Source organism: Periplaneta americana, chromosome 15, assembly GCF_040183065.1.
Source record: "Periplaneta americana isolate PAMFEO1 chromosome 15, P.americana_PAMFEO1_priV1, whole genome shotgun sequence".
Classification (NCBI taxonomy): domain Eukaryota; kingdom Metazoa; phylum Arthropoda; class Insecta; order Blattodea; family Blattidae; genus Periplaneta; species Periplaneta americana.
In genome coordinates this window covers 51,306,946-51,333,011 of record NC_091131.1, presented here as the reverse complement: position 1 = coordinate 51,333,011, position 26,066 = coordinate 51,306,946, and the positions used below count along the sequence as shown (strand labels likewise).

At 35.7% G+C, this 26,066-nt stretch overlaps 1 protein-coding gene across 1 annotated transcript in view; it reads right to left on the bottom strand.

Annotated features, from left to right (window-relative positions):
• The window catches only part of Timp (Tissue inhibitor of metalloproteases), a 234,691-nt gene that overhangs the window by 112,616 nt on the left and 96,009 nt on the right, over positions 1 to 26,066 (bottom strand). The window contains exon 2 of the mRNA XM_069847201.1: positions 21,778 to 21,816. The gene's annotated coding sequence lies outside the window, so the exon portion shown is untranslated. The remainder of the gene's footprint in view (positions 1 to 21,777; positions 21,817 to 26,066) is intronic.

Below are 26,066 nucleotides of genomic sequence, written 5' to 3'. Positions count from 1 at the left end.
TCGGCTTTTCTAACTCTTCTACCACCCTGTATAGCAATACAGTATACTTTACATGTAAGGATCAACACTTACTTTTGTATATATACAGCACATGTTCAAAAGATATGCTGCTTAGTAACGAATTTAAAATCGTGACGGATTTCGTGATGCATCTCTATCAGCACTCCAATAAGTGACTAGCTACAATTTGCATGTTTTCTGGAAAAACAAACAAAGTATGCCTTTTTTACTGCTGGAGAAGAAAACTAATAAACTGTACATTGTCACCGAGTTAACAAATCGCCCGTGTGGGCCGGGGAGTAGACATCATTAGACACCTACCCAATTCTTGTCTCTACAATTACTGCCACCAGTACTGAAGGAAGTCGAAGGCGGAACAGACAAGGTAATCCAATCAGTCGACGAAATTACATCACTTTGGGAACACACGTATGAGGGGAATTAAAGTGTTGTACAGTTTTATGATATTCAGGACCTGTTTGAACTCTCTCCCCAAAGAAAAAAATAGCATACCTCTGCAATATAACGAACGAAATTGAACATTTTAAAGGCGCATAACCACAACCTTAACTCAGTCAATTAGCTGATGCCTTCTTACGAACGAATCCCGAGCTCGATGCCAAGCAGATCCTGTGAGACTGTGATGTACCTTTGAAGTAGGTTTTCTACGACAATTAAGACTGTTACATTAAAAATAGAAATATGAATTATTTATAAGTACAGTATATATGTATGTATGTATGTATGTATGTATGTATGTATGTATGTATGTATGTATGTATGTATGTATGTATGAGGATCAATACGGCACTGGGCCTCCAACTAAGATAATATCGGTTTTGATATTAACAGAATAGACAAAGATGTATATTGCAGGTGGAGTTCGAATTCACAACTCTGGTTCACGTGTAATGTTGAAGTTGATAACCATAGCCGTAATCACTCTGTAAATTAATATAATATTATATTGTAGGCCTATTCAGTATTAGAAATATAGCCGATGAGTATGAAATTAATCAGAAAATTAATTTTATTGGACATGGAAGGAAGATAGGAACTATTTGATTTTGCCCATATAAATGTAATATCGGCAATGTAATTATATTTTTAATAATCGTGTTTCTTTTGTTTCAGGTAAGTTTCGCTGACACACATTTTATGTAGGCCTACATTGCAACCAAGGTAACGTTGAAGATTAATTTGCTCTGTTACTTTTTCTTATATATTGAGGACTAATTTTTAAGAAAATACATCACACCTCAATATTATGTTTTATTAGTTTTGAGTAACCAAGCTGTAATTAAACTGGCGAATTAAATATGTATGTATATGCAATAAGATTAACGACAAAACCGTGATCTTTCAACTAATATATTTTAGCAGTTCTTTTGTTTTCTTCATTCCGTTTCTATTAACTGATACAGCTGCGCAAGTATATGGAATGGAAAATACTTCATTGTTTGCCTCGTGTTATTCTGTGTAATGTATTATTTTTTCCATATTGGAAGGCATGACAGTAGAAGCATATAAAATATCCGGTACCATTTCCCTACATCGTTCTCAATTTAATAAATTAATTTATATTAGTATGCTTGTAATAATAATAATAATAATAATAATAATAATAATAATAATAATTCACGCGATATGACCACAGATTTTAAAGCGTGTATAAACAAATTTAACAATTTTACCGGTCTACACCATTGAGAAAAATATGATTATTATTACAACCATTAAATTTGCAGAAGCAGAAAAATCCTAAAGAAGATTAATCTGTTTGTGTGCGTCAATTCACTTCGTTTCTGTACTACGCAATTGTTTCTTGTTAGGAGACATACAGACGGGAAAACTAGACAAAAAAAGACAGAAAACAAAAATGTTCTTCCTCCAAATATGCGAACTCAACTAAAACTGAACTGTTGCTATGGCGACATATGAACTCTCTGAAACAGATGAACAATCATTAATTTCTGCTGTTGTTTCATCTCCTAGCATTCCTTATATTGCTAAGACGCAACAGAAGCTTGCCTGTAGACGAGTTTTAGTAGCTCTGTTAATTTTTTCTTTCTTTCAAGCCAGGACCAGAATAATGATAGTGTTTAACCTAATGACGTTTCTTTCGCCTCTTTGTACACAAGGTAAGCCACACCTCGAGGGAGATAAGACAACATTTATTCATGGGGATTTCTAATTATTCTTCCCCTCATTGGTGTGTCTAGGCACGTGTGAAGGTGTGAGGGAACAGGGTCACTCATTCTTCAAGCTTCACACCGAACGCTTTTTTTAAGTTATATTCATAAAGGCGTCTTCCCCATTTATCATTCGTTATATTGCCTCTCCGCTATCTTTCTGTCGCTGTAATTAGAAGCTACTCTTCGACTTATGATCAAGCAAAATGCATTATTTACCATTATAATCAATAAAGAAATAAACAATGAATATAACTCTACTATTTTGATAAAGAACATGAAATCGATAATTCTTAATCATTTTTCAATTGAGTAGGTAACAGTTAAATTTATCGCATTATCACTATCATCATCATCATCATTATCATCATCATCATCATCATCAACATCATCACCAACATCGCTATAGCTGTAGTTCAGTCATCTGACAGTTCTCTCCAAAATAATCGAGAATTGGACCAAATATAATCCAGCGTTATCTAGGCCTACTTTTAATTCGATTTTTCTTGTCATACTGATTCTTTACCTCTGATTGAGGTACTACCTGATGTGTACTGGACATCTACTGTATTATCAGGCAGTAGCCTACGTCTTACTTGACGATATGTGTCAGAGGGAGAAATTGTTTTTATACATCTGAAGTCTGATTAATATAATATGTAGCTAGTCGGCGATGTATGCATTGGAAGGGAAAAGGAACTGGCCACCCTAACCCAGTATCTCCTGGCTTAGTTTCCTCATGAGTTATGCCTTATTGGTGGCACTTATGAGGTTCCAACCTGTCTTCGGACAATCTATGTAAAGATTAATTTTTTGGTCCTACAGAATATATGTTATGGTAACAATGGTTGTTAGAAGAGAAAAATTCGATCCGGTGCTGTGGATTGAACTTCGATGTAGCTCAATGGTTAGAGCACTTGGTACGTAGAACCAAGGACCCGGGATCGACCCCCGGCGTCGGAGCGAATTTTTCTCCTGTAATAAAAATTGTTACCATAACATATATATTCTGTAGGACCAAAAAATTAATCTTTACGTAGATTCTTCGCCCAACAGTACATAATACTGTACTGTGGAATCCTTCTTGTATAATGGCAGTTGACTTAATATAGGCCTATGTCGATATATATGTCGAACTTTGAGTCAGGCCACAAAGGGAAAACACTAGAGGAGAGTGATTCGATCCGGTGCTGTGGATTGAACTTCGGCGTAGCTCAGTGGTTAGAGCACTTGGTACGTAGAACCAAGGACCTGGGTTCGATCCCCGGCGCCGGAACGAATTTTTCTCCTCTAATAACCATTGTCTTCCGGCAGTTGACTAAACAACAATACTGATTCCGTCATTGCTTCATTATCTTTATTTAATTAATTATAGTTATCTTTATTTAATTAATTATAATCTCTCAATATCCTTAGCACAACAGGTATTCGATTCCAAGCGGACTGTGAGATTTGTGGTAGATAATGTGGCTATAATGTACTTTTACCAGTTTATTTTAATTGTCTCATTGTTAATATAATTGCATTACATCACCAGTTTTACGTCCTTGCCACATTTACTCCCAAGGAAATACACCTTGTAATCATTTCTGTTAGAAGCTGAGTGGAACTCAGGACCATAGTGCGGCCGAAAGAATATGATCGATGAAGAAAATTCGTGGCTCTATTAGGAACCGAATTCGCGACTTTAAACACAACTGAAAAGAATATTCTTAATAAAAATTATTCTACCAAAAATTCAGTTGTCACCAATATTGCTCACAGCCGTATTTCAAGAAACTTTTTCAATATTGACGTCGCATACGGACCCTAGCAAAGAAACTGGTAAAGTCTAGCAAAAATTATAGACAGATAGTACCTAATAACAAATATAATAGTTTATTTTAATTTTTCATGTGCTTATACATATTTATATAGCGACTTTTGTTAATTTTATTTATTTACATACTCGTATTTTACATTCCTAACTAAACCAAAACATAGCATCTCATATCTCGTTCTGGTATTGTTCTGCTAAATCCGTCTGACGTGCAGGATTAAAACAAGTGGTACTGCTGTAACATTTCACTTGTACCGGCTAGGCAATTGCCTGTAATTGCCACTGTGCACAGTCTCTCGTGGCAGAGAAACCCACTAAATGATATAAACCGTTACTATGACAACCGTTGTCGTTTTTCTATGCGTGAATGTTAGACAACTGTTTTTAAGTAAAGAATGCCGTCAATTTTTTTTTAATTATTCAAAACTGAATATTTTACAGTCTTTTAAATAATTAATTAATTTGTTTATTTAACAACATTTTATCACTTGTACTTGTTCATTCCTATTACGACTAACAAGATGACTGAGGACCTAATTGTAGATCAGTCATCTGACAATTTTATTCAGGTCTATACCCAAGTGTAATAGAGTTCGTACCCAATTAACCTTGTGGCATTTTTACAAAGAAGCGTTACGTAGGTTTTCTAATGAATTTTAGTCTTTTATGGTCATTATAATTTCATCTTTTCACAAATAACACTGTGGTTCAGGAAAGTATGTATGAATGTCGGGGTTTGATCTCTGGAAAGTTGTATAAGATTTGTGGTGGATAAAACCGCTTTGGAATAGATTTTCTGAATAGGCTACGTCGACTACTAATAAAATCTAGCTTCAGTTTTAGTTACTTCAGTCGGAGTTGTCAGGCAGCTGATACCGAACACAGAAACTTGGTATCAGGGAAATTTTGTAGGATCTATGTTACACAAAGTAAGCCTTCACGACGCCGTGGTCCAGTGGCTAGAGTGCTGGACTCATAATCTGTCTACCTGGAGTCCATCTCCGGCGAACCCCCGATTTATGACGTGTTGTGTTGGGCAAGACCTTGGTCCAGGTAATACAGGGGTTTTCTCCAAGAGCCCCGTTTCCTCTGCGACATCCCAACATCGCGGGTGTAGCATAGACCAGCCTCCTATGGCGCACAGTGGAAAACGACTCTGTCAGTAAATTAATCTACACATTATTGTGATGTACCGAAGTACATATGGTATTTCCGTGCAGGAATTCTGCATTATCATATGATGAAGGATGGGTGGAGCGGAGAAAAATTCTTTCCGGCACGGGGACTCGAACCCGGGTTTATAGCTCTACGTGCGGACGCTTTATCCACCAAATCACACCGGATTCCAGTTTCGATGCGTAAATAAATATGCGTAAATAATCACTTAGTAATTTAAGACGACGCTCATTCTGTTGGATCCCGGCCACTTAATCACTCGTAATGAGTGCACCTCTGCACATAGTGTGTTGGACATTGTGCCACTGTCACACATCTGTGACACAGTGCATGAGGGTTGGCCACTAAAGATAAACTGCATCGGAACTGGAACCCGGTGTGGCTTAGTGGATAAAGCGTCAGCACGTAGAACTGAAAACCAGGGTTCGAGTTCCGATGCCAGAGAGAATTTTTCTCCGCTCCACCCATCCTTCAACATTAATCTACACAACTGGCTTCATAATATGGGTGACTGACAACAGTCAAGTATCCGCCATGAGACAAAAAAATGTGAGACAAAGTGACTTCTTGACATATTTTTCCTATATAGCTACTTCAACTTCCCTCACCAATCCATCCTACCCTTATTTCACCCCATTCGTAGCTCAAACAGTTCTCATCAAAGATCGGGATTTGATATCCGGCTTTTTCTTAGATTTGTTTTAAGCGAAACTTCTTTGTCATACATTTCCTTCAAGTAATACAAATAGGCCTATGTCTCCTGTCAGTTTCATACCATGCTTATTCCAGTTCAGATAGCCGGCACCAACGACCGACGTTCCGTTTGTGAATATTATGCAAGGGTTATACTAGACGTTATAGTTTTTGAACTGGTTTACTACGAGCACTTCGGTTTATTTTCAGTCTTACTCCAACTCAGCAACAGTTCAGTCATAATATAGCTAATACCTAAAACCAATTTTCGATATCCGGAAAATTGTTTTGGTGAGCGAAATGTGAATGAACAGATATCTCTTGGCAATTTATTCTTCTTTTCCTTGAAGTCTGTCGTGTCTCGATATCGGCAGGAGAGATCAGGGTTCGATCTTCGATAAATTTAGTAAGAATACACTTTCGCGCAGGTTTTCGCCGCATACTTCGATTCCACTTATTCTTCCCAATCTAGCGTCATTTCGTTATCACCAGTTTTTGTTGACTCTAAAATAAATATATCTTCTGTAGATTCAGAATCATAATTTTTAAAAATCGACTCACTTTGAAGAAACTTTCTGAACACAGGAAATTAGCCTGCTTCGGATGTCGAACACAGAATCTCTATTTACGAAGTGATAATAACCCTTCCACAAGATCGATGTTTTCTGCTAATATAGTACAGTAAATATTTGACGGTTCCTCCATGAATCATGTTTGAACGTGAACAGTGTTACCAATATAATAATGTACCTCTAAGTCATATAAAGAATACCGGATGTCCTTGGATTATAAATTTGCATTGTCAAGTAGATCGATCACAATGCATGCACGTATTATTTTTTCATAAATCCAACCCGTCAATTACAAAGATAACACAACGTTCTAATGTATGTTAATTCACAGGTTAAAACAACAATATAGAGCAGACAACAAATACAAACTTAATAAAATTATGCATACCCCTCTCATTTGGCTCGGAAAAATACTACTACTACTACTACTACTACTACTACTACTACTACTACTACTACTACTACTACTACTACTATTTCTATTATTATTATTATTATTATTATTATTATTATTATTATTATTAATAGGGCCTACTAACTCCAAGAATTAGATTATTGAGGATTTTTTCCAAGTTATATGAGGATTTTAAAACATCATTAAAAACTTAAAATTAGCAACTTTCTTTTCATATGCTCTATAAGGCACAAGAACACCGCTGAAGACAACATAGAACAAACATAAAACAAGGGACATTATCCAATGCCCAATGGCAGAAAAACTCTCCTTTACTGTCAAGAATCAAATGGGGTTTCCGAGAATTTGAAATATAAATCTACATCACTTGAACCACAGCGGAAGGACATTACTTACTTACTTACTTACTTACTTACTTACTTACCTACTTACTTACTTACTTACTTACTTACTTACTTACTTACTTACTTACTTACTTACTTACTTACTTACTTACTTACTTACTGGCTTTTAAAGAACCCGGAGGTTCATTGCCGCCCTCACATAAGCCCGCCATAGGTCTCTATCCTGAGCAAGATCAATCCAGTCTCTATCATCTTATCCCACCTCCCTCAAATCCATTTTAATATTATCTTCCCATCTACGTCTCGGCCTCCCCAAAGTTATTTTTCCCTCCGGCCTCCCAACTAACATTTTATATGCATTTCTGGATTCGCCTATATGTGCTACATGCCCTGCCCATCTCAAACGTCTGGATTTAATGTTCCTAATTATGTCAGGTGAAGAATACAATGCGTGCAGTTCAGTGTTGTGTAACTTTCTCCATTCCCCTGTAACTTCATCCCTCTTAGCCCCAAATTAGGACATTATTGCCGTTTATTATGATTGTTATTATTATTATTATTATTATTATTATTATTAACATCTAGATCAATTTTTTGAATGCAATGTACATAGATTCATATAACTGTACATGGCATATTGCTTGATTCTCTGCCAAATGTACGTTTGTAATTTATTTGTAAGTAAATTGTAAATTTTATTCGCAGTATAGGAAAGATGAGACACAATAAGCCCACTAGAGGATGCAGTGCTAACCTTCGGGCCCCTTGGAAGGAAAGCTCCAAATTCTTAGAATCTATCCGATTTCTTTAACCTTTAAATATGAATTTTCCCAGTCGGGGCAAGTTACCTGTTGAGGTTTTTTCAGGGGTTTTCCCTCAATCCAATATGAGCAAATACTGTGTAACTTTCGGTGTTGGACCTCGGACTTATTTCACCGGCATTATCACCTTCATCTCATTCAGACGCTAAATAACCTAAGCTGTTGATAAAGCGTCGTAAAATAACCTACTAAAATAAAAAAAAAAAAATATATATATATATGAATTTGAGTTTAAATTTGAAGTAGGCCTACCGATGTAGGTACAAAATAAAACAATTTCATAGTAAATAAAAAAAATTCTATCCAAATAATTGAAGTACAAAAATCATAATTTTGTCGGTTCATTATTAGTGTGTGTGTATGTGTGCACGCGCGAAATGGCGCAGTGACGAATACAAAACAAAATTGATAACAATGTGATATTAACAATTCCAAAGGAAATACTATATGTTATCCATATTTTATTGTGTGTAGCGATTACTAATAAGAAATTACGAAAGTACGTAATCCCAATTATTTCAAGTATTTTAAAATTGTCTAATTTACTATGAAGAACAAGAATCTGGGAAGGAGGGAGGACTGCATTTGGAAGTCCACAGAAAAATAATAATTGTCAGCATAGAAGTCCTAATCTCGTACCTCGTGTGACACGAAAAGCAGTTCGTAAGAATTGACGAGCATGTTATCTGAAGACAGAACATATTTCTGAAAACACTTCCAAGAAGTTCGTCGCCATCCAGAATGTGTAAACCTATTAGTTTGGATATTGTATTTAATTCGCGGAAGCTACTGGCCCAGAAGCCAGATTAAATAATTGCGTACATCGGTGTGTTTTTCTTGTCATGTCATATCTGTACGTGCTAATTTTATGCAGAACAAATTACCACCTGCTCCCCTTGAGGTGTTGTGTTGCGATGTTCTCTAACACCCTGTAGTCATAAGTATAGACATGCATGCAGGCATAAAAGTGTCATAATTGGAAATCATTTTCACACGCGATTTGCGTTGCTAATGAAACCAGTTTCGTTTCTTTCTTTTTGTTAACTTACTGTTCACGTCTCCAGGGTTACCATGTTATAAATCTTCAACTGTAACAAATTATAGGAAGGAATTTGATGTAACCATGAATTTTGTATGTATTTTAATATCAATATCTCCCAATAAATAAGCAATCAACATCCAAAATAGGTTCTTTGTAAGTTAGCGGCATGAAATAGTCGTACTGATAACCACTTTAGATAGGAAAGAAGCTTTTTACTCGCCCTTTATGTAACAAAAAAGAAAAGTGTTTCCTATATATTTCTCTCAATAGTGAATTCCATTAACGCGTGTTATTCTTCCATTAGCAAATATATAATACATCAAAATGCATACCGTACAAAGGAAGCTTTCAAATACTTTTTCTCTTACATCTTGTACCACACGCAAAATTCTATATATATATATATATATATATATATATATATATATATATATATATATATATATATATATATATATAGATTTATTCTTCTTCTTCTTCTTCTTATTCTTCTTCTACTGGGTACAATAAAGTTAAGCTCTCGCATTTCTTGACAGTTAAAAGCTTCAGTGAAAGAGTGACTTAACTAACTCTGTAACTTGTCTACAACTTTATTAGATTTGTCACATTCAGTATTAATTTGAATTATTATCATCACAAACTTTTACGCACGTCACACCAAGTGGTTCGTTTCAGAAAACGAATGTCGACTAATGTTTCAGAAGGATTTTTGATAGGTTTGGAAGTAAATCCCAAAAAGACAAAGTATACGATTATGTCTCGTGACCAGAATATTGTACGAAATGTAAACATAAAAATTGAAGATTTGTCCTTCGAAGAGGTGGAAAAATTCAAATATCTTGGGGCAACAGTAACGCTGAATAAATATGGTAAATGCGTGTTATTATTCGGTTGAGAAGCTTTTGTCATCCAGTCTGTTGTCAAAAAATCTGAAAGTTAGAATTTATAAAACAGTTATATTACCGGTTGTTCTGTATGGTTGTGAAACTTGGACTCTCACTTTGAGAGAAGAACAGATATTAAGGGTGTTTGTGAATAAGGATCTTAGAAAAATATTTGGGGCTAAGAGGGATGACGTTACAGGGGAATGGAGAAAGTTACATAACGCAGAACTGCACGCGTTGTATTCTTCACCTGACATAATTAGGAACATTAAATTCAGACGTTTGAGATGGACAGGACATGTAGCACGCATAGGCGAATCCAGAAATGTATATAGAATGTTAGTTGGGAGACCGGAGGGAAAAATACCTCTGGGGAGGCCGAGACATAGATGGGAGGATAATATTAAAATGGATTTGAGGGAGGTGGGATATGATATAGAGACTGGATTAATCTTGAACAGGATAGGGACCGATGGCGGCAATGAACCTCCGGGTTCCTTAAAAGCCATTTATAAGTAAGTAAGGGTGTGAGTTCTAGTTCCTATAGAAATGTATATTTTTGTTCTTTTGTGATTTAATAGAGAATGTCCAGCAGTTCTTTCGAGAAACCTAATGTGTACCCTATTTTGTCTTAGTAAGTCACGTTTCAAAAACATTTAAACTTTGCTACCGAACAACACTACTGGCAACGCTACTAAAACTGTCAAAGTGTTTCGTAATTTAATTCTTGTGAGTTTTCATTTTATTGGACATTAAATTTTGATTTAACATTCTTAATATTTGCTGAAATTGTTTTATCTTGCTATAAAATTATTTCACTTTCATACATAACTGATATCCATGGTAAATGGACACAATTATTTATTTCCAATAATGCTATTAAATATTAGACTTCCTCTTTATCATTCGTTACTGTAGGAAAGCTTCTTGCTTTAGATTTTCTGTAAGAAATGTTCATATCAAAAACTCTCAAGATGTCGTTTCACGAAACGTATGTGTTTATGAATTACCCACTGCCCCTCCCGTAGCTCAATACTACAACGCGGATTTATCATTCTCTGGATTCGGGTTTGATCTTCTGCCTTGATTGGATGGAAATATTAGGCGAGATTCTCCAGTTTTTCTCAAAAATGATCATGAATTTTGTATGTCTCTTAATATCAATATCTCCCAATAAATAAGCAAGCAACTTCCATCATACTTCATTAACACTCTAGACTTCAATTTTAGCACACGTTCTGTGTTGATATCGGATGAAGAAGCCTTCGCATTACTGCTTTCTCTGTTAATCGCTCATGAGTACAGATGCATCCGTTCCTGTCGGGGATGACCAGTTGTTGACAACTGCAGGCAGTAGTCGAGGACGTTCAATAGACATTTGCTAGTACATTACGGTGTTTCTAACCGGGACGCCCAATTAGAGAAGACCGCTAACATAGGAGATGGACAGTAATACCTGGTGACCTTTATGGATCAGCCTGGCGATCGCTGGATTCTGCAAGCCAGCTGTAAGAATTTATTCACCCCCATCCTTACGCCTAAAGATTGTAATAGATTTACATTGATCAGAGTGGAGTACGAATTGTCAACCTCTCGGTACACGTGGATACATGATATTGTGGATATTTTTAAATATTTTTTTCTTCTGCGTAACAGATGGTTAATCTTGTTGTTATTATTGTTGACTTATTATTATTATTATTGTTATTATTATTATTATTATTATTATTATTATTATCATTACTTCTATTATCATCACTTCCTTACGGCTTTTAAGGAACCCTGAGGTTCATTGCCGCCCTCACATAAGCCCGCCATCGGTCCCTATCCTGTGCAAGATTAATCCAGTATTATTATTATTATCATCATCATCATCATCATCACTTACGGCTTTTAAGGAACCCGGAGGTTCATTGCCGCCCTCACATAAGCCCGCCATCGGTCCCTATCCTGTGCAAGATTAAGCCAGTATTATTATTATTATTATTATTATTATTATTATTATTATTAATATTATTATCACTTACTTACGACTTTTAAGGAACCCGGAGGTTCATTGCCGACCTCACATAAGCCCGCCATCGGTCCCAGTCCTGTGCAAGATTAATCCAGTATTATTATTATTATTATTATTATTATTATCATCATCATCATCACTTACTTTCTTACGGTTTTAAGGAACCCGGAGGTTCATTGCCGCCCTCACATAAGCCCGCCATCGGTCCCTATCCTGTGCAAGATTAATCCAGTATTATTATTATCATTATTATTATTATTATTATTATTATTACTATTATCATCATCATCACTTCCTTACGGTTTTAAGGAACCCGGAGGTTCATTGCCGCCCTCACATAAGCCCGCCATCGGTCCCTATCCTGTGCAAGATTAATCCAATATTATTATTATTATTATTATTATTATTATTATTATTATTGTTATTATTATTATTATTATCACTTACGGCGTTTAAGGAACCCGGATGTTCATTGCCGACCTCACATAAGCTCGCCATCGGTCCCAATCCTGTGCAAGATTGATCCAGTATTATTATTATTATTATTATTATTATTATTGCTATTATTATTATTATTATTATTATCATCACTTACTTCCTTACTGTTTTAAGGAACCCGGAGGTTCATTGCCGCCCTCACATAAGCCCGCTATCGGTCCCAATCCTGTGCAAGATTAATACAGTATTATTATTATTATTATTATTATTATTATTATTATTATTATTATCATCATCATCATCACTTACTTCCTTACGGTTTTAAGGAACCCGGAGGTTCACTGCCGCCCTCACATAAGCCCGCCATCGGTCCCTATCCTGTGCAAGATTAATCGAGTATTATTATTATTATTATTATTATTACTATTATTATTATTATTATTATTATTATCATCATCATCACTTACTTACGGCTTTTAAGGAACCCGGAGGTTCATTGCCGCCCTCACATAAGCCCGCCATCGGCCCCTATCCTGTGCAAGATTAATCCAGTATTATCATTATTATTATTATTATTATTATTATTATTGTCGCTAATATTGTAATATAATTATGGTAATCCTTGTATTAACTATTATTAGTAAATTGTTGTTGGATACCACATTAATATCAATAATAAATATGTATCTGACATGGTTCTTGATTTGGAATAGATAAAATAATATCAAACGAAGTACTGTATATGGTAGGGATTAACTTAAATATTTTCAAAAATGTAATTATTTTGCACGAAACACTGTCTCAATCTACATTAAAATCTTATAGAATCCTGGCTGTTACGGTTATTCACCTTAATCTACTTTAAGTTGCAGACACTTCATTTTATATCGGAAATCGGATTCTTTCACGAGTTCTTCATACTTTTCTCTCACATACAAGATCCAAAACGTGTCTAGCCGTAAGCTAAGGAACTTTTCTAGATACATAATAAACCGAGGGCCGAGACAATGTTCCGGCATAATACGAGATCAGATGCTGCAGGCAAAACAACTCGGTTTCATCATCCGACATTTTTAATATTGTTCACCCATATTTGGGTTCATAAAGAACTCTGTATCGTGGAAATAAAGCTAGAATTTCCGCATCACATACCGGACAGAGGCAAATACGCAAAAACAAAAGGAAAGGGGTCACAGAATGTTATAACCTCTGCATGCGGGTTAATACATATCCATGTTTATTTTTAATCTTTATTCTCTGCACCAATTATCAAGGGGTAATATACTGTAAGCTTTTACTTGCATTAAACTTCACTAAAGCATTACAGTGCTAGCGGCCTTGGAGCTCAGTTCCAGAGTGTTTGCTTATGATAACCGGGGACCCGAGTTCAACTCTCGACGAGCATTTACCTGCCGATTCAAAGCCGTCCTCAAGCATGAGTTCGATTCTCGCTAGGGCTGATTTCTGATTAAGATTTTTCCGAAGTTATCCCCAAATGTAACGCGAATGTCAGGCAATTCTTGGTACCATCTCGCTATCCGCAATTTCATCGACTTTAAATACCCTAAATTGTAGTTGATAGAGCGTTGTTAAATAACTGACAAAAATATCCATCAGACTTAAAAAAATCATCGTATATAATATACGGTTCATAATTGAAGAGTTCAGAGCCATAGTGGACCAAGCGCCATTTATTAAAAACGGAGAAAGCAAGGGTTAAAGTTAAGTGAATACCATAGTTTAATGAAGATTGACATATAATTTAGTTTTAATGTGTATACTTTATATTACTTGCTATCTGTTTCCATTTAAGTATGGTAAAAACTTCATTTTAACCTTTGTTTTCTACGGTTTTAGTAAATGGCGCTTGGCCCACTACGGTTCTGAACCCTTCAATCGGCCACCAACTATTATAAACTAAAGATTAAAAGAAACCATACCGAATTGTTATATTTTAATGTGATGTAGCATTTGGATTTATACTGAGAGAGCGATGCGGTCATAGCAAGTAATAAATAATTCTGCTCCGTTGATGCACACGTGTCAGCGAGATTCGATACCACGCTCCACTGCACTACAGTGCTCCTTGCTGACTGCTTCACTTTCAAGTGTTTGCCGACATCCTTGTCGCGTTGCGCGCGGCATTTGTTTGAGACACTCCCCGATTCTAGTCTGTTTTCCTTGTTTGATTTATATGCGTAGTGACACTAGGGCTTTTCTGCGAGATCCGGACCGGTCCCACTGATGTAATTCATAAATCGTGTGCTGGATATACTTTTTTCGTGTAATAATCCACTTCTTTGTTTCAATGTAGGCAACGCTCTCATTTTGAGGCACTGGACACGTTTTGAATTTCAGCTATGGCTTCTAAGTGATGAAAATCATACAAAACCTCCTCTCAGAAAGTACAGATAGATCTCTACAGAAAATGGACAAATAAAAATAAAATAACTGTCCATACTAAATACAAGGTGTAAAGATTTACTTTTTAATGTTGCATTAAGAAAGAGCGGCGCCTACTTGGACAGACTAGTTCAGTTGCCATACTCCGAGAATACTCAGAATTACCCACAGCATTCATTCCTGCAACGTGAAAATACTTCACGAATCACTCCGTATTATGATGTCCACATTCTTTTGCTGGAGCAAATGATGGCGTTTCTAACTACAATCCAGTGGATTTAGTTTTAATGCCGGAATGAAAGTGGAAATTTCTTCCTGACATTCGTCTATGTTTTATTGTTTATTCTGTTACAAGTACCTTGACCAGTGATTTCGCGTCACGCTAAACACGTGACCAGATACATTATTCGGTTATTCCTGAATGTTTAATGTTGGTTCATAATCAGTAAGAGAGATGAAATAAACCAAATGGACCAGTTCGTGAAGTATTATTATTATTATTATTAGTAGTAGTAGTAGTAGTAGTAGTAGTAGTAGTAGTAGTAGTAGTAGTAGTAGTAGTAGTAGTAGTAGTAGTAGTAGTAAGTCTTCTGTTGAGATTCTAGCAGTATTCTCACTCCACTAATACGTATTCAGAAAAGAATAATTAAAATATGCTTAATAAACCAATTGATTATTCATCCGAACTTTTATTCACTGATTTTAATGTTTTGAAAATTAAACTTCATACACAAAAATCACAATAAATTCAAATTATATCATCATAAATATTGAACTAAAAGATCCAATTATATATTACTAAAGGAACCGAAGTGTTTCACAAGCACAGCTCTTAGCCATGGTATCTACTTTGGTCCAAGGTAACATAATAAAATAATTGAAAAATACCCAAATTTGGAAAATGTTAGTAATCAGAAATTTCAAAAATAGTGTTAAGAATTTAATTTTGAAAGAATATATATTGGATTAATATGTATCAGTTAAATTGTTAAAATTGAAGGATTCAGAGCCATAGTGGGCCAAGTGCATTTATTAAAAACGGAAAAAGTAAGGGTTAAAGGTAAGTGAATACCATATTTTAATAAAGATTGACATATCATTTAGTTTTAATGTGCATACTTTATGTTACTTGCTATATGTTTCCATTGAATTATGGTAATAACTTAATTTTAACCCTTGTTTTCTACGTCTTTAATATATGGCGCTTGGGCCACTATGGTTCTGAAACCTTCAATTTAAATATTGTATTTTTTAAAGTTAATTCATTCCTAAAATTATGTTTATTTGTATTAAGTATATGTTTAGATAACTCCCTGAATCAAGAGTTTTACTTCTTCAGGGAAGAATTAAGACTGTATTTTTGTACATGTTATTTTACTAACAATAAACAACAATTATTTCCACCTGCAAATTAAGGGGACCCAAGTTCGAGTTCAGGGAATCCTGAACAGTGATTGGGTATACTGTCCCTTACTTTATTCCCTTCAGTGATAGAATTGTACCATGCTGACCATATGAACAGAGATTCTAACCACTTGCATATATCTAATGTTAATTTTCTTGTGAGAATGAAGACGGAATGGGTTATATAGATTAGTTCTCGAAGATAGATGAAGAAAAAGAAGAAGATAGCTTATGACGATAATGATGGTAGTGATATATCGGGACCTGCGGGTGTATTTGGTTTTTGGATGTCCTATACTTTAAATTTATAATACAACAAACTCGTTTGTGAGCTGACATTTTAATTAGGAATGATGTTAACGGTAAATAAAAATTGAAAGTTATCCGTATCTCCTGGCGGCAAATGAAGTTTGATTCTGCATGTGCTTCAATTAAAAAGGTATCAATTTTAATAGCGTTTTCCCATTAATTCAGATTGTAATATAACACCGTTCCAATCATATTTTCAATCCACTCACATCCCTAGGGTAAATACTTTTAAATGTGCATTCCCAAGTGCATTCATGGATCTTTGGTAAGAATTCATTGCAGTGGTGTGAAACTTTCATCACTACATTTACATAGTATTAAAAATACGACGTACGTAGATCCATCATACCAATAAAATGTTTTTATTTCCCTTTCTCTCATTTTGTTACTATGGAAACCTGAGTGAGAATGCCTGAAAAAAAATCACGGAAAAACAATTCCGAGGATATGTTGTTGCCACTGGTATCGTGACAAAGAAGATCCCCCAAAATTAATTTCATGACGAAAAAATTTATATAATAATAATAATAATAATAATAATAATAATAATAATAATAATAATAATAAAAACTTTAATAATTACGAACTTCGGTCAATTACGATGTGACGTTTGTAAGGGCTTAGATTTTTTATTGGGTTATTTTACGACGCTATATCAACATCTAAGTTATTTAGCGTCTGAATGAAATGAAAGTGATAATGCCGGTGAAATGAATCCGGGGTCCAGCACCGAATGTTACCCAGCATTTGCTCGTATTGGGTTGAGGGAAAAACCCCGGAAAAACCTCAACCAGGTAACTTGCCCCGACCGGGATTCGAACCCGGGCCACCTGGTTTCGCGGCCAGACGCGCTGACCGTTACTCGACAGGTGTGGACAAGGGCTTAGATTCAATACTAGACATTGACATATATTTATCATTGCGTAAGGTCATCATTTGAGATACCGTAACAGGGCAAACACGAGAAATACTGTACAGCTCGATTCAATGTTATTGGTCCCTGTCCTTGATTGTTTGGCTAGTGAGCGACCTGTGTTTTGCGTCATAAAAAAGAAATTTAATCTCAAATGTGCAAAGGAGGGGAGAGGGAAGAGGAAAAATGAAAATAATATCTATGCTCGAAGCTGAGGGACACTCATGTCAAGAAAATATAACTCATCATGACATTGTTTAGTCAACAGACGTAGTGGTTATAACCGGACGTGTGGAATAATATTGTGTTTTAAGGCGGAGTGTACCGCGACATGATAAGAAAGAAATGTTGGGTGTTATGACTGCGCGGCCTGACCTGTGCGACCCAGCCCGCCAGCAGTGACGAGTAACTCGCTCTTGGCCTATCTACTTACTTTTTGCATGAGCCAAAATCCCTGAATCAAGCTGTACAACCATTTCTTATGAAAGATTAAATCCGCTTCCCAATAAGATACTCGTATTCAACCCGAATCCGCAGGATTCTTTGCTGCCCATACCACCATATAAGTCACTATGGAATATAATAATAATAATAATAATAATAATAATAATAATAATAATAATAATAATAATAATAATAACAGCGTACGTTGATGCAGTCAATGATATTTTAACATAAGTTTGGGCAAGCTGTAAATCTTTTTCCTGTGAAAATATTCTCCTGTTTTTATGAAAACCTCATTACATTTAATTTGTTACGTAGTACCCCAGCAAAAGGCACGCCAACTAGCATTCCAGAAATTATAAGGATAACTAGCATAAAATAGAGAATATCTGCAAACTCATATAATAACGCGTCGTCAGGGAATAAAATAAAACCGCAAAAATAGTTTCCCGACTGACTGAAACCCTACCTTCCATATACACATATACTTTTTTTTAATTAAGTTTCTTTGACCCGCCGTCTGCGGTATTGGAATGAATTGGAGAAGGAAAAAGAGTGTGACCGCAGCTAACACGTGTTCCCTCGCCTCTGTGACGTGTTCCCGGGTGATCAGGTTACTCTCAAATTAGCCCCGTCTCTTTTGTCAGCTCCTGACGGCCGCTATGGGTTATGCAAGAAAACAGGATGAAGGCGTGATAAAAAGTGCAGTATACATAGCACATATATTTTATTGTACAGGGTGTCGCATTATATAACATACAAGTTTCTGTGTATCGTAATAAGTAAAATATAGGGGAGAGTCGGGTAACATCGGACATCGGTTAATATCGGACAGTGAGTTTCTTTCATCTACTACACGATGATAGTACCTGATTCACATGGTTACGTTTCTGTGATGTCGCATATAGAAACGTAACCATGTCATTCAGGTACTACCATATGGTGGTAGATGAAAGAAACGCACTGTCCGATACTACCCGACTCTTCCCTACGTACAAACCTTCCGTGAACTATTTATAACTATTTACATATAAACTGTCGTGGGCATATTTTCAGTACTTTGGTACAGCATGATAAAAAATAACTTACTTACTTACTTACTTACTTACTTACTTACTTACTTACTTACTTACTTACTTACTGGCTTTTAAGGAACCCGGAGGTTCATTGCCGCCCTCACATAAGCCCGACATTGGTCCCTATCCTGAGCAAGATTAATCCATTCTCTATCATCATATCCCACTTCCCTCAAATCCATTTTAATATTATCCTCCCATCTACGTCTCGGCCTCCCCAGAGGCCTTTTTCCCTCCGGCTTTCCAGCTAACACTCTATATGCATTTCTGGATTCGCCCATATGTGCTACATGCCCTGCCCATCTCAAACGTCTGGATTTAATGTTCCTAATTATGTCAGGTGAAGAATACTATGCGTGCAGTTCTGTGTTGTGTAACTTTCTCCATTCTCCTGTAACTTCATCCCTCTTAGCCTCAAATATTTTCTAAGCACCTTATTCTCAAACACCCTTAACCTGTGTTCCTCTCTCAAAGTGAGAGTCCAAGTTTCACAACCATAAATAACAACCGGTAATATAACTGTTTTATAAATTCTAACTTTCAGATTTTTTGACAGCAGACTGGATGATAAAAGCTTCTCAACCGAATAATAACAGGCATTCCCCATATTTATTCTGTGTTTAATTTCCTCCCGAGTAACACTGAAAATATTTTCATTCTTCTAGTTTCTCCTTCCAGCAGGTGCTCAAATCTATTTCTTTGTTTACGGACACCTATATCTCAACTCGGAGAGAAAATGAATCGCTCACGTTTCGTTCAGAAGATTGGAGTTCAATTCTGGGTAGATCCTGTGATATTTAGGGCGTATAAATTAATGTCCTGCAATGTTCGAACAACAGAGAGACAACCAAGTCATTACAAACTTCATCTTATTTCATATGAAAAACTAATAGCAAGATCTTTGCTAAAATCCTTAAGCGGTTAAAACATGAAAGGGCGGGAGTGAAGGACAGCGAATATTTTTATAGCAAAGTGGAACAAACACGACAGGCCTCCTTCTGGACAGCGATCATCGGCAAGTATCGAACTTCACCATACTCGACAAACTTGAACCGAACATAGCGCACATAATGCACCAGGCTAGTACAATGCTCCAGTTGAACATGGAAGGTGGAATCAATATATTCCGAACTGTACTTGTATGTAGGTATTATTTCGTTAAACATACATGCGCGTGTCACTGAAGATCATTGCTTCCATGCCTCTTGAGTCAGTCTATCAAACAGCGTCAGATTGTCTCTAAGAAATGAGTTTATACACGTGATTTTGTGCAAATAATATGTCAAGGACCTGTTGCGATTTTTCCTGGAATCTCCCCACGTGCGCCTTATGGCCAGACTTCTTCTCTGTCTTTCAAGTGATGCATTTAGTATAGATTCCAGGCGTCTTTCTGGTTCTAGATAACTTCTCCGTTTCCTATACCCTGTGTGTTGCCTACATTCAGGGCAGTCCGGAAACTTATTGATTGCACCTTGTGTCCTCGCTATTTTCATTCGATCACTGCTCTTTGAGATGCAGAATATAATACCATCGTCTCGGAATAGCCTTTATAGTTAAACAGAGAAGTTAAATGAACTATCACGAATATAATTTTCATCTTTCCGTCTTTGAATAATAACTGTTATTTGAAGGTCAGGGAAATAAATGATTTCAATTATAATTTGAGAATAGATCTTGTAGTTTAAAAAGAACTTCATATAAATAATCACAATTATCATCTTATCGTCTCTTAAGGGGTTAGGTACAGCTTACAGCAGTAAAATGTTTGGAAATATTCAACTTTTTTCCTCTATTACTGTATCTTGTACAATAATGAAAATTGGTATGTATGTCCTTCTGCTATATGAAAAAAATATTTTTACGATTTAAATATATATATATATATATATATAATTTTTTTTTCAAAATTCATAATGGTGGTAGCTCACTGTGAAGTGATGAAGCGTTTCCCTCATAACTCATAAACTTAACTTTTTCATGTTCTCTCTCTTTTATTTTATTGCTGAAACTCATATTTAAAATATCATGCTCTTTCAACTACATTTCTTAATAAATAATATTTTTTTGTGTTACAAGAAAATACTGACATTTGACAATTTTTTAATGAAAGAATTTGTTTTTTATCAGATAATCTAGCAAAGGTAGAGAAGTGATCTTGCATCATATTGTAGATATGACATGCATGAATACACATAAAAAATTTCATCACAGAATGTTGAATAGTTTTTTTAGTTATGTGAAAAAACGCTTCATCACTGTAGAGTGAAATTAATTTTGAAGGACAGTGTTTTACACATACTAATTTTCATTATTGTACAAGATAGAGTAATAGAGGAAAAAAATGTTGAATATTTCCAAAATTTTACTGCTGTAAGCTGTACTTAACCCCTAAATAGTGTCTGCAGTTATAAACGACTTTAAAATAGACTAACGATTACAAATTCTTCTGGGTAATATAAAAGTTTCGTTAAATAAATAACTCGCTGGTGCAGCAGGCTCAATTTTGGCCGTGGTTGGCAAACCACACGCGATACACGCACTTTAAATTGATAATTCGAGTTATAAAAAGTCGCTCTGTGGTTTTAAAACCTTGCCGAGTCCATGAGACTGATGGGCCTCGACGGAGCGATAAATGTGACATGCTAGGACGCAAACCCACTGCTGTAACGAGAGATTCCTTTTAAAGTAATGGAGAGCAGAGGGGAGCGTGGGCGCAACCGAGGCACCATCGAGCCGGGACAAAGTTGCTCATCCTCGGGTGAAGTTTGATTTAATTGCCATGGACACCTCGATGTGCTGATCTGTGTCGACTTACCTCAGCACCAATTTCAGGTACACAACCGCTCAGGAACCCCTAGAAACAATAAAAAAAAATGTTAGCTACATAGCAAGTGTATTGTTTTTCCATCTCTGGAAGTTGCGGCTAGTCTCGGAGAATACAAATTAGAAATTTAGTAAAGCAGGTGCTATTGGGAAAGGCTTCCTCTGGATACAGCCTCTCTTTCGCGACTTTTTGTTATTATTATTATTATTATTATTATTATTATTATTATTATTATTATTATTATTATTATTATGCAGTAGGTTGATGAAAATGTGTTCGGTCTTAAAATTTATTCTTTCTTCATTTATCTTTCTCTCTTTCTCCTTGTCCTTCTTACTTTTTGTTTTTTTTCTCTTTCGTCTCCTTCGATTGTCATTATTATTATTCTCATCATTATTATTATTATTATTATTATTATTATTATTATTATTATTATTATTATCGTTATTATTATTACTACTATTATTGTTATTATTCTTATCACTATTATTATAAACAGCGTCAGCCTTCGTATTCCTATGAAGGACATGAGACATTACCCATACAAACTCTTCTATATTAGAAATTCTAAATCTTCCTCGCCGGTCTCCAGCTGTACTAAAAACGCTAACTTACATGTAGGCGATTTCGATCCATTCAATGTATAGAAGTATTAGAATATGGCAATGTCTTTGCTAATATTATTTGCATAATCCTTATACACAAATTGGTAATACTTTTGTAAGAATCAACTCCTTTCCATAAAATATTATAGTATTAATTCTTGTAAATTAATCATTGTAATGTATGTTCTTCATTTTGCTGTTAACTCAGTTATTTAATTTGTATCATAGTTGTTCATTTTAATGTATTAATTGTATCACTGTGCTGGACTTTTATTGGCCAATGGCTGTTGTCCAGCACATAAATATCAATAAATAAATAAATTACTATTATTGTTATTATTATTGTTGCTATTATTATTATTATTATATTATTATTATTAATTGTATTTTTTGTTAGTTGTGTTTATTATTAGTCATTATTGAGTGTAATTAATTACCACTGCCACCGGGTATATACCCATTTGCAGTGTGAATAAATACATACATACATACATACATACATACATACATACATACATACATACATACATACATACATACATACATACAGTATATGATAGGTGGGCAGTTGGACAGATACAGTGTCAGCACATATACTGTACGTAGCTCATAATAGAATGGACGAGGCGCATATGACGTGACTGAACCCCTACACTAGCACATGCTGTGCGTGATGGAATAATGAGATACGACACTATCTCCATCAAACAGGAACCAGAGCTTTAACAATTCACAATGAACGAATGTCGATGCTAGCGACGAGAATTAAACCTACTAGTTTCTTTATCTTCGTGTGGCTTCAACCTTATTCTGTAGATGCTATCTGCACAAAGGTCTGGTTAAAATATTTATACTCTATAGTTGTTAAGTGTTGGCGAATTCCTTCATTTTGCACACCATACTGGATTGGGTCAGAGGACGCAGATTTCTATTTCTTTGAATTGGTCGGCAGAACTGTTGCCAAGCTACCATAAAGTTTTATGACTGTCCTTGATAGTGTTTTTCTATTTCTGAAAAACAGTTGGCGACGACCATTGTAATCTTTGAGGTGAGGAAAGTTTAAACAGAAATAAATGCGTTTTATGACAAAACACACCATAAACTCTCCATTGTTGTGAAACAAGCAATCACAATAAATTGAACTTCTCTTTTTGATCTTGGGAGTTGTTTACACTTTCCCGTCTTGTACTTTCGCTTGGACTTGGATGTCTTACGAATGAAGTCAGTGTATATTCTACTCATTCCCTCATCTTAATAAATAAATAAATAAATAAATAAATAAACAATGAAATAAATTAATAATAATAATGAGCATTCTAAATTAAATGAAGCGCGATCACTTAAAATAACATTTAAAGTAAATCTAATTTGTATCTTAACCCTAAGTTCGAACTAAAACCCACGAGTATATGTTCACAACTGCATAAGTACCTTTCAGCACTACACTCATTTCGCTGTCAACTCACTCACTGCACTGGAACTACGACATATTTCACTGATACTATCCTGATTTCACTAACACTTCAAAAACATTTCACTGTTCAAATACTTTGCATTACCATTATAAACTACAAAACTTCGCTGACACAAACACACTTCACTTACACAACACACTTTACTCTTCACTGATATAACACTTCAAATAACAAAATATCAATTACATCCTTTAAATAGTGGGTATAATATACTACCGATTATTAGTAAAGTCCTTAAGCCTATTTTTAAATACATTTTTGGTTATTGGTAAAGCAGACTGTAGATGGGTAGGTATCCAGACGAATGGAAAGGCGGATATCAGAAATATGTGTTCTCTTGCCGTTCTTACTAAAAGTGGAGGTAAACAAAAGCACATGATAGTTAATGTATCCCTTCTCAAGATTTCAATTTCTATTGGTCTTTCATTAGCGTGCTATCGGCATAAGCGTAGAACAATATAAACCACTATAGTTATATTATCTCCAGCTGTAATCGTTTTATCTCTGCCATTCCATTTCAAGAATTTAAACCCAATACCCCTCGGCAGTAAATTAATTGTCCGTTTTAAATCTGGGAAATCAAACATTCAAACTTTCTTGATATTGGGCGTCTCATTATTAAAAAAGAAGTTGTGTTTTTTCCGGCGCACCCTATATTTTACAAAACCATCACATTTCTCGTCTATTAACTAACATAGTTAATTTTCCTGTACTGTATATTGGATTGGAAAGACCTTGGGTTCGATCGCGAGTGGTGGCAGGATTTTCTCATTGCCAAACTTCTAGAACGGCCCAAGGCTCACTCAGCCTTCTGTCTTTCCCGGGGGTAAAAAGGCGACCGGAGCGTGATGCCGACCATATTACTTCATTCTACTGCCGAGGTCTAGAAAGCAAGATCCACTTGGGCTGATTACCTGGTTGGGTTTTCCCGAGGTTTTCCCAACCGTAAGGCAAATGTCAGATAATATATGGCGAATCCTCGGTCTCATCTCGCCAAATATCTCTCACTATCAGCAATCCAACGACGCTAAATAACCTCGTAGTTGATACAGCGTCGTTAATTAAAAATCCGTGGTGCCACAGCAGTTGAAGGGCCCAGACAGACCAGCCGGCTGCTGGACTCACTTTCACATGCCGAACCAGAAGTGGACGATCATCCAACCAGAATGGAGGTATCGTGTGGTTAGCACGATGATCCCCCCCCCAACCGTTATAGCTGGCTTTCACAACCGGATTTCGCTATCATAGCTCGTCAAGTGCATCACGATGGTAGATGGGCACCGATACCATACACTGGCCGAAATTCCATGAGAAAATGTTTCACCGTGAGGACTCAAACCAGCGCGCATTCTGTAACGCGAGTCCTAGGCAGGATGCGTTAGACCGCAACACTACGGTGCGGGATCGTCGTTAACTAAGCAAGTAGAAAAAAAGAAAGAAAGCATGATACTCTACTGTTCTCCAATCAGGAGATTAACCGTGGAAGGAATGTGATTACTATTACGTCATCTATTGGAGCGAAGTAGATAGATAATATTACCGTTATAACGTCAGTTTAAAAAGCATGCGCTCTCCTGCATATGTTATTTCCTGTATGGAGGGATTAAAAGACCAGAAGATTAACGGTGACCTAATTTTGTAACTAGGGTAGTATAAATATGTGTGTATCAGTGTTATCGTTTGTGCTTTGAGAGTTAGCCAATGGAGATGCGTGTACCCACGTGTGTGACCTTGTGACATCAACATTCATTCATAGCATTACCCTGCTGCGTCTCATTCCTCTGAGACTTTCTCCTGGTTGGAGTACAGTACCTCCATGCCCCCAAGTGATTTCATGGCATGTATAGGGACTGCCTTGGGAGAGGTTCCAATTTTTTATTTTGTTTACCTCCAAATTCAGTAAGAAAGATGGGAGGAGGAGACATACTGTAACTATATATATATATATATATATATATATATATATATATATATATATATATATATATATATATAAAAGGATGGATGGTTTCGATAAACAGAAGGACGGGCGAAAGACAGATAGTAATTATTAAATTTTTACACGATCAATACTAAGAACATAAATAATTACTTATTCAATATTACAGCTGTAGGTAGAGTGTAAGCTGAAACAATTCTTAGACATTACCAGAAACCCACGTCTACCCATGCCAATCTGATGATCTGACCATTTGACCTT